The 7421-nt window shown below is 42.1% G+C and overlaps 1 long non-coding RNA gene across 1 annotated transcript; it reads left to right on the top strand.

Annotated features, from left to right (window-relative positions):
- The first annotated feature begins 1149 nt into the window (after positions 1-1149).
- LOC112985300 (uncharacterized) lies at positions 1150-5919 on the top strand. Its single transcript, XR_003259722.2, has 3 exons — positions 1150-1205; positions 1698-1811; positions 3396-5919. It is a non-coding gene; the product is annotated as an uncharacterized LOC112985300 (long non-coding RNA).
- Positions 5920-7421: the final 1502 nt, after the last annotated feature.

Here is a 7421-nt window from a genome sequence, read left to right as displayed (position 1 = left end):
GGCTGTTTAAAATTGTTATTTTAAAACACACTCGTACAATGCATTTACATTCTTTCATTTTGAGTCTTGAATTTAGCATTGAACCAGCATTTGCCTTAACCCCTTGTCAGTCCTAAAGCATTCTCAAGAGTGTGAGTTGCTCATCTAATGGCTGCGTTGCCATATGCTGTCCTTTTATAATAGATCTGCCCCTGACCTCTGTGTTTTTTATACTGCTTCTTTTACTGGCAGATGGACCATTATATAAATTGAAACATATTTTCATGGATACTCCCTGTGGTAAAAGAGTATTGTCTCATCAGCTCCATGGGGAAAACAGCATAAAACCAAAGTTGAGTAGCTCACCTATCCATATGGTGGATGAAAAGAGGCATCCTGACAGCATATGCTGTAGGCAGTGATGCCTCCTGGATTACCAGAAGATCAAAGCTATGAGGTGTGACAAGGAGACAACAAAGCAAAAGTTTGTATTTTTCCTGCCTGGGCTGTCTGGATGTTCCTGTGGCTCCCTTTCAACTTCTGGAGGACTGGAGTGGATGCTCTTTAGCTCCCTTTCAGCCACAGATCAATCACCATGGGATGTTCTGCCCGCATCTTTTTCCTACTGCGCTTTCCTACACAGGGATCTGCAGGGTAGATCTCTCAAAGTCTTCTGTCAGCCAGGTTCGTTCACTCTTTATTAAAGTAGCTCTTTTTTTTCAACTCGAAACAATATTGCCAAAAAGAAAACTCTCCCTGTCATTGACATATTTCAGCTTTCACAACATATTTGTAACAACTGTAATGGGAATCTTATCCATCCCTTAATCAAAACTATTTGTTAAATCATACCACCCAACTTCTTCACAAGGGAAAACACTTTCGTGAGTACAAGGAAGACCTGATGACAGAGTCGATAGTGATTCTAATATGACATTTCATGAAAATTGAAAGTCATCCCAGAAACCTACAAAAATGAAGTGGCAACAAAACTGAGTATCTATACTCTTTGTGAAATGGCTTCCTCAGTTTTCAGTCAGTGAAATGACAGTTTGTTGTGCAGATGGGTTTTCTGATTCCATCACGATGGTATCTCAATACGCCACCTCCCTCCTTCCCTCCCTCCTTAGTCATGCCGATTCTCCTGTGTTTTAAATCTTTCTCAGCCAGGAGGAATTCTTAAAGAAGGAAAACAGCTGGGAAACACATCTATGTCTCCTACAAAGGTATGTGCCTTAAATATTATTGCAAGGCGCAACATTTTCCAAAAATCTCTCGCTCTCTTAAATAACACCCAACCTATTGTTCTGAGAGGAGCAAAGGTGGATCTGGTAGCTGACATGTCTGAGGTCATTCAATAAATGGGTGTAATGAAGTAGTCATGGCTAATATGTGTTATAAGCTTAATAAGAACCTGAAAATCCCACAGAGAAGACATAATATCTTTAAAAAATGATACTACAGTAATGATTCTAAATCCTACAGCTTAGAATAGTGTTTAACTGTTTTGAGCTATTACCATGATATTATTTTAGGGATTTTCATTACAGTAGATAGTTACATTAAAATTATATTAAAGTAGATAGTTGCCAGACTTTGCTGATGCCTTACTAAGAAACATACAGCAGACACTTGTGAAAGCACTTCCCCCTGCCACATATAAATGGGTAATTTACAATATGGTTGGAGATGACAGTTTTAATTAAATTCCTTTCTAGGAGCTCATTCTGGCAGCTAACCTTGTGCTGGAAAGAGTGGAGTACTCAGCTGCATACTCCTTACAACAAGGATCCAGGAGCAGACTGTTTTTCTTGGTGTGGATATAAAAGCAGGTAAGTATCATCTTATCTCTTATAAATTGGGAAAATGGGGCCCAAAGGTGTCACATGTCTTGGATATCACTAGCAGTGTAATACAAGTAGAATTAGAGTAAAAATAGAGTCCCAGGCCATGACACAGCTCATTTGACTCAGCTGTCTCATTGGTCCATATCTTCTTCCTGACATACCACTTTTTCATACTGCTGAGCACCTCTTCAGCAATATTAATTGTGCTGTTAGGGAAAAACTGGGAAAGAAGCACCGTGTAGCTTTCCTCAGCCCAGGGTAGCTTAGGACCTTGATACATATATTCCCTTCCTCATGCCCTCCCTAGTGAATCCCCATTTTACTGTGTCTCTCCACAGGCTCACTCTGCCCATTCACATGTAGCATGTTCCTGGCCAGAAAGAAGTTGAGTGGAGCCCAGGCTCCTCATTACCTGTTGCTGCCTTGCCAGAGGACCTCCCAAAGGACCAGCATTGCATCCTGCACCAACTTAAGGCCCACATTTGTCTCCCTTGATAGCACTGCAAAACGAAGGGACACTACTCTGCTTTTGTATTCCTCCTTGCAGCCAGTAAGGGCACAGTCTAGACCAATAGGAACAAAATGGAGTGGGTTTGCTGCAGGAAATAGCCAACAGATTTCCATTTAATCCTGAGAGTCACAGAACTGTGTTATACTAAGAACTCCAAACAAAACAAGAGCTGAGGCCTCGAAACGGTACAAAATATTGCTTAAACAAGAAACAGCTTATTCCAATAGGTAAACAGGAAGGGAACAAATTGAAGTTTATTACATTATGCTCCCATACTGATAGTGTTTCATACCTGTTGTTATAGATTGATATTTACACAGGGGGCTAAATGTACTGATTCCCTCAAAACCAAATAGTTTGAGAAGTTCACTGTTTAGAATTTAAATGGGAAACAAACAAGAGAAGAGGAACCTAAATAAGCAAAGCACGTAACAAAATTTCATCAACAGACCATACAGAGAGTCTCTTCGTGCAGGCTTGGAACAAAGGGGTCCCTCAGTGGGGCAAAGGCTATAGGGAAGACAAGTGGTGGCCCTGCCCTGGTCCAGCCAAAGCATAACCCTCCTGCCCAAACACAATTCAGCCCCCATGCTTCTTGTGTATGGGGGGAAAAGAGAATGTATATATATACACATTATATCAGTAAAAATATATGGTGAGAATAGTCTCACTGAGTTAGATTCTGCACCTCCTTTATTTGGAAAACTGTCCCCACAGATCCATCTCCGCTGAAATGCTTGCAGTAAAATATTATCTGTTCAGTAAAAACCTTGAACGTTTTCTCTTTGAAATGAATCTATCTTTTGTTATGTTGTGTGCAACATTGTAGAACAGAACTATGCCTCTTTGATTAAAAAAAAAAGACTTAAAACCCCTAAACCCTAATAATGGAATGGGATCTGATTTTTAGCACCACTCTTGCATCCATATATCTCAGCAAAGGAAGTAGAAAATCCACTGAACATCAAGCACATCTCTCTGCCGTCTTAATGTTCAAGATTTCATGTATATGCTTCCTACACATTTTCTATGAATGTTTTCTTTTTTGCTTTTAACAGTTGTAATCTCAGCTCATGCCTGCCTTGCTACCAACCAACATCATTTCATACTACCATCAATGCACCCATCTCTCCATCTGCAAGTAAGGTCCAAATCTCATAAAAGGGAGCAGGAGGTGGATGGTGCTGCCCGCATTCAAACTGCCTGCAATCACTGCCCAAGACGCAGCTTCTTCTCTCCATTGATTTTACAGATCAGAGCTCTGGAGAGGCAGCGCACCTTAGATGTCACAACAAGCAAACTGAGCCAAGGAGCTAGAGCTGGCAATCTCAGTACAGCTCTAAGATGCTTCACTTCCTTTGAAAAACTGCTTAGCCAAGATTGTCCTGACCTACTTCTCCTGGCTTCCCAACCATCCCCTGGGCAGGAAAAACACCGGAAAACAGCAGGATTCCAGAAAACCTGTCTTTACTCAGACCTTCCCAACACAGACACACTCACTCCTTGCATTTGGTTGTGATGTTTGTTATTCTTCAGCAAATCAGTCTATCTTTGATCCTGCTCAGCAGATGGACAGACAGAAGAGGACTTTCCAGGACAGATACTCTGTTGTTCTCAGCCCCCCTGGAGAGATGGGGCTGGTTCTGCCCCTCAGGACACCCAAGGCCACTGAGGACTGGCAGGCCATCCTGAGCAGACAGTGCTGATCCTGGAACTCCATTGTCTGTACTATTAGATCATTAGAGCAATCCCTGACCAAATCACTTTCACAAAGAACTCCTGAGCAATGTTCAGGAGTTAGCACAGGCTTGGGACCATTCCTAAAGGGCAACTTAGAGGCAGCCACTCTGTTTTTGAGGGCAGAAGAGTTTAATAGCATGGATGTCCACCTTCGATACCAGTTTTCAGTGCCGGAGACCACAGCTAAGCACATTAAATCTACCAGGATGCACTTAGCTTTGGGGCCTTAACATATCCCCTCACAAACAGTCAGAAAGTGTGGGAAAACACTGGCAAGAGATATCATCAATTCAGTGATAGCCTTGGAAAGTACTGGTCCAGTTGTGTTTGGGATATCTGAGATATCCTTGTATGGTTTGAGCCAAAAAACTGTGCCTTAGATGCCACTTTGCTGTGATAACTCCCTGCGTGGAAGACAGGTGTAGGTGCTGCTTACAGGAGAAAAAGTTTCTCTGTGATTCTATCCTTCTAAAATCTGTTCTGTTCAGGAGGAGAATGAGGCTGCTAATTATCTCAATAACCTACTGAACTTCTGAAGCCTTGTCAGCTGTGGGGAAGTTTTCCTGTTTATTTACAGGCTAGTCTGTTATTCTTGTTCTTTCGACAGGAAATAAGGGCAAGTGTTATGCCCTTGCAGGCAGGGTGGCATGAGAGGAGGATGAGGAAAATGGAGATAGGGCATAGAGGGGAATACAGTAAGCAAAACAGGACATGTGGTATTGCAGAAAGTTTTCAAAATGCCTGGATCTTTTCATTTTTATCTATCAGCTGTGGCACGGGCTTTCTACATTAAAAAGGTTTGTCTCTACCAGCATTGCATTGCCATCTCTTCAAGACACCATTATACTTTCCAGCAGTAGAGCTGTGTGGAAAGTCACCTCCCAAGGTTGTTTTGTTCAACACAAATCCTTCTCATCATCCGGCTTTCTGTGTTTCATTGAGTTCTACAAAATAAGGACAGCAAGAATAAAGCGTAACCAGAAGAGCCGTAGAGCTGCTCTTGCACTGTGAAGCCCCTCCAGAACTGGTCAAACACCATCAGAAGCACAGCAGAGAGGTGGTGTGGAGCTTTTCTCTTTCAAGGACCAAAGGCCTTAGCTGAAGCCCACTGAAATCAAATGGACTTGAAATGAAATCAAACCCCGTTCTGTGGGCTTTGAAACCAGTGGCAATATCCCATCTGATAGATGCCTCTAGTTAACACATCTGCCTGTAGGTTTTCTGCCTTAAGTTGAGGAGATATTTCTTGTTCCACAATTTGGGAACTCCATGTGCTGCTAACAGTAAAAGAAACTAGCTCTAGAGCATGAATATCTGTGTTTTGTCTGAAGGCTAAAATCATTTCATTAGCTTCAGGGAATCCTGCAGTAGTCAAGTAGGATTTAGCTTTGTGAAATGCTGAAGCCCCTTCAAAGTCTGCAGGAAATCTGAGACTACATTGTCCATCCTCCCTCACATCGCAGAAACACAAGTCCTAATTACTAAGGTCTATACTGGAACATTTTCACTGTGCGGATACAAGGGGAAAATTCCCCACCCCTAGCTGACTTAGCTATGCTGGCAAAACAAACAAACAAACAAAAAAACCCACAACCCCCACAACCCCAAGCAAACAAACACACGGTTAGGAATGAACCCAGCAAAAGCCTGCCTTTTGCCAGTGTAAATTAAGTCATCCCAAGAGGTGGTCTAAATATGCTAGCAAAAAAACTCCTTTTGCCAGTATAAGCTGTATTTCCACAGGGGGCTTTGCTGCTTTTGCTGGCAAAGCTTAACAGTGTAAACCAGGGTTGCTTGATACTGCCTTGTAAGCACAACTGGTAAAAAATAAAGTATGATTATCATTTCTTTTGCTTGTCTGCCCTGGTCATTTCTACTCCTCAGCTAGATGCTGGTGAGACACATACATAAGCAAGGATTCGGAGCAGAAGAGGGTGTGGGAGGCAGGGAGGAAGGCATGGTAGAAGAGCAGGAAACTCCCAAACCAAGCCTAAAATGATAAACTGATGATCATTTCTAACCATCCTAACCAGTCAACCAGGTGTTGCTACCAAGATTTGTGTAGTCAAGCCCTACGGTCCTTTCCATTCATAAAAATATCGCTGCTTTAATGATATCAGCGTACCTAAAGTAATATAGATCCATGGGTGATATGGTTACTTCCATTGGAAAACACTGCAAATGTTGCCAGCTTAGGGGCAAAATTTTTTTGACTGACCTTGCTAAATTGATATAAGAACTGTGTTTGATACCTGACTACACAGATCTAAAGCAGTAAGAATCAGGTCTGATTTTGTAAAGCAGAGTCCATACATCTCTGCATAACTAAGACTAACTTAAAGTTCAAAAGTTTAAAAAGTTTACATTGTTCTTTTAAGAAACATATCTTCTTTTCCCTACACAAGGTGGTGCCTGCCCCATGGCCCTGATCCTAATTTGGAGAGGGGGGAGGATCTTGCCCAAATTGTGCAGAAAGACCCAGCTGAATATAAGGAGGACAAAGTGTGGGTTTGAGCCCAGATCTAGACCAACATATATTTTACCAGTGATTTCACATAATGCAGTTGCAAGTAAGTGCTGTGGAAGTCATGGCATTACTAAAGCCTGGAAAGAGTTTAATATTTGAAGAGATGTTTACTTCACCCCTGTGATGGGATTGAATGGGATTCAAGACAGCACATTCTGCTTACCAGGGATGCCATCAGATGGCATGTGCATGAGCAAATATTTAGCTGCCTCCCTCTGGAAAAAAAATCATCAGCTGAAGCTAAAGCATTTTCTCTTGGAGATCTGGAACAGGATCCAGCCTGGGGAGATGATGAGGCAGAGAAGACCATTACAAGAGCACAGGAACAAATATGCAGGCTCCTCGTACACCAGATGAGGAAAAGGAAGTGGCGGCGTCATGCACATTTCTTTGTTGGCATAACAAGCAAAGAGAGGTGAGCAGTGTCTGCATCAGGTGATAATATTCAGTTGCAACCAATATATTTACCATATTTCAGTTTCCATGCAGGAAATGATTAATTGTGATGATGCCTAGCAATTATGTAGCATGTTGCCTCTTCAGAGCCTTCCACATATGATAAGCAGGTGTAAGCAATTTGCCATTGTAGCGGGTGTCTGTAGCTAGAGCCATTCTTCTTTACTGTTAGAGCTGAAATGGGTTGCCTGCATACATTAAATAGTGCAGTACTAATCACATCTCCCCTTTTAACTCATGTTTGGTTGATGATCCATAAGAACCACCTGTACATTTAAGATCCAGAGTGTGAAAGCCAGGGATCGTGGATCTTGGGTTAGCGCTCTTTGATATCCTCCTCTTTTTTTTGTGTAGCTATGGG

This window comes from Dromaius novaehollandiae, chromosome 2, assembly GCF_036370855.1.
Source record: "Dromaius novaehollandiae isolate bDroNov1 chromosome 2, bDroNov1.hap1, whole genome shotgun sequence".
Lineage (NCBI taxonomy): Eukaryota > Metazoa > Chordata > Aves > Casuariiformes > Dromaiidae > Dromaius > Dromaius novaehollandiae.
This window is presented reverse-complemented; position numbering and strand designations above follow the sequence as displayed.